Source organism: Pyxicephalus adspersus, chromosome 4 (assembly GCF_032062135.1).
Source record: "Pyxicephalus adspersus chromosome 4, UCB_Pads_2.0, whole genome shotgun sequence".
NCBI classification, from domain to species: Eukaryota; Metazoa; Chordata; class Amphibia; order Anura; family Pyxicephalidae; genus Pyxicephalus; species Pyxicephalus adspersus.
The window spans coordinates 26,775,988-26,779,365 of record NC_092861.1 but is presented as its reverse complement, the minus strand read 5'-3'; positions in this window follow the sequence as shown (position 1 = coordinate 26,779,365).

The window sequence follows — 3,378 nt, the reverse complement described above, 5'->3', positions numbered from 1 at the left end:
AGATATGTGAACATATCAAGCTTCCTGCACTTCATTCCTGGTTAATTTAATTTTGCAATTTAACAAAATTTTTCTGTACATCACAGTGAGCTACAGAAGCTATTTGTAAAATCTGGTGCTCTGCAGGACATCAAAAGTAACATGCAGGTTTAAATGTGAGTTTTTTAGTCTGTTTGGTTCAGCAGTTGGTAAAATTAAGGCCTTCCTGAACTTCTGGAAACTGCAGACTCTGCTATCTGGGCCACAAACAGCTCAACCAAATTAAAGGATGATGATCATTGCTGCAAAAAAGGAGATGCTGGGTTTTAAATTTAAATGCAGGCCCTTGGGGAGCAATTATAGTATGCATTACCTAATACTATGTACTGTATATACTTTACTAAGGATAAACCAGAATAGAAAGCTGCAGCTGCACTGCATTAAAACTCACTGATGTGTAAGTGGAACCTTTCATAGTGTAAAGTTACACATTCACCATTATTCATTACATAAAGGGGAATTTACATATTGTACACTACTGCCATCTAGTGGATAGAACAAAAACTTCTGTCCTACTGCTGGATATCAGAAAACTTCTATTTCTAGATAAAGAAAATTAATCAAAGTGAAACATAAACTAATCAGGTGATCTACACTTCCTGGGTCTAGCAAGAATTATTGTCAATATTCTTGGAATTTTTTGCCAGCAAGATTTGTGTTTTAAATTGAATGCAAAGCCAAAACTATTTTTAAGGTTATTAATGGAGTGTTGAAAACTTTGTCTGTTTTTTTTTTGTTCACCCACCTTATTGACTAGTCTTTGTGATAGCTAATCCAAAATCTTGGAGCTGTCACATGAATTGTAGTTAACAAGTAAAATCCAAAAGGGAAGGCCTACTCCAGCACAAACTGTCCATAATTTCAATTTATGGGAGATTTAACCTTACTTTTTTTTGTAGCGAAAGAAAATCTCCCTGAAATAAACACAAATATTAATTAGCTAAGTATATATATATATATATATATATATATATATATTCCAATAATTCAATGTTGCCTACTGTATTTATAGCTGAAATAACATGAAGACACATTGATCATTACAGCCGTGTGTTTCTTAAAAGTCCTTAGTCATATTTTAATTAAAATGAGGTATCTGCTGATGTCATCTTCCTGCAATGCCCCAAGCCAATCAGGCTTCGCTGCATACACATGTGCTGATAGACAGCAAACAGGTTACCCTGTTACTTTCTGTTGTTTTTTCATTGGCCAATCACAAGTGAGGGGCAGGAAGGTGACTAGGCTGCACTGATTTACTGCAGCAAAAAGAAGTGAGGTCACCCATCTGGTTGTGCTGTCTGGCCAGACTTTATAAATCTCAGTATTGGCCAGATACCATTTAAAATCTTAGGTCAGGTTAAAAAAAAATTATCTATATTTTAGCTGTGTACACATCAGTTTGGTTGGAGTTTAGTCCCCAGTACAGTTAACAAAGTATCCCGCACAATTGACTTAAATTATATGTTTTCCAAGACTGGAGTAGATGAACTATTTCCTAAATATAATTTACAATTAATTGGCAAATATTTCCTGTCCTTAACCAGATCCATTTCAGATTTGCTGGATCACCCAGGTTCTCCCATGATATTCTATCTTCTCCAGTCTTGGAGATGCAATAAATCAGGTTAAATGTATGCATGCAAATGTCAAGATGGCTAGAATTTTCATGGAAGATGACCACACACTAAATGTTCCTATAGACTATCAATGGGGAACCAACTCCCTTTCTTAGTAAGTACTGGACTGGTAGAACTGGGGTTGGATCTCCATTGATGATAATTACATCTATTATACAATGTATAATATTCTTCATTTTATTCTGACATTAAATATATATATATATATATATATATATATATTTATTTATATATATATGTAAATGGACAATGTGTCGCCAATGTAACATTTTCCCTGCTTGGATGTTTGGACAAATGTTACAGTAACCAACGTTTCCTGTTGAAGAATAAATGTTGGTGTATAACATAGATTTTTTGCTGTGAATGCAATTTAGGAATAGGTCAAATGGTTTGACTTTAGTTTTAGCCCCTGGGATTAAATGTAATATAATATAAAGACATAAAGACTGTATAAAAACAGTAATGCAACAGCTGTACTAAAATACATCACAGCCTCCAACACCTGTACTGACCTAAACACGGGCTACCATCACTTAGAGAGTACTAGCCTCCTGTTTTTGGGAACTCTTTTATGCAATCCCTACTGGTGAATGGTATATGGAGACTGTGACAATAGGAAGGTTTAGCCAGCCCCAAGATGATGTGGGCAGAGTAAGAAAGTGACATAAACACAATGCCACCCTCAGTTTCTTGAAATTCAAAAGTCAGTTAACAAGATGATGAGATGAAAATCTCATGGGTAAGCTTGGCAGACATTATAGAAAGCACATTTGACAAAAAGCAGGCACAAATCCATCTTAGAAGGAAAGCAGAAATACATCATCATCCTACCAAGTTTGATGTCTATCTATTCATAATTTGATACTGAGAAATTATAGGATTTTTTACAGATTGTGAAACCTTGTCATACTGAAATATGGAATCATTCAGGAAAATGTAAAAATTGGAGTGTTCTGCTGGGCATACTAAAACATTTCAGGTTATCTCCAATGTTCCCTTCAGACCTTTAAATTGGGTTTGGAAACAATGGACAACCCATATCTGACAAACTTTGGGTTCTCCCGCTTTTGTATCCATCAGCAACTATCAAAAATTTACTTAGAGATCATTTTGTAAGAGCTAGGAACTCTGATTGGACATAAAGTGTCATTAAAGTCAAAAGCCAAAAAAGTCATATTTATTATTTGTATTAATAAATGTCTTCCCACTTTTGTTTTATTAATATGTGTTCAGTTACATGAGGGGTAAATACTCCATATATTCTGTCTGGTAATCCAGACAGGGGAATTCCAACTCAGATGTTTTCTATAATAGTGGAAGGAGCATATAATAAATAAAAAAGAAACATGACCAAAGCTCAACCAGTCGAGAGTAATGTTAGATTTGTTTGTGACTGTTCCTGGGAAATACCTAAAAGTTTGCTCACATTTTGCTGTTTCATTTGTTTAGCATTAGGAATCTTTGTGAGTTAGGTAAGAACATCACAATGGAAGAAAAACAATTTACTTTGATAGATCAGGCTGTGTAATCACACAATGGAGGGGGTGATCAAACCTTTGATACTTTCCATTTGAACTATGTGTAAAGCTGGCCACATATGTTCGAGGCAGTATACAATCTATCTTGGGTACCAACAACTACAATTTACACCCTGAATGGATATAAATTGGATAGAGCCATCTTAAAGATGAACTCCAGTCAA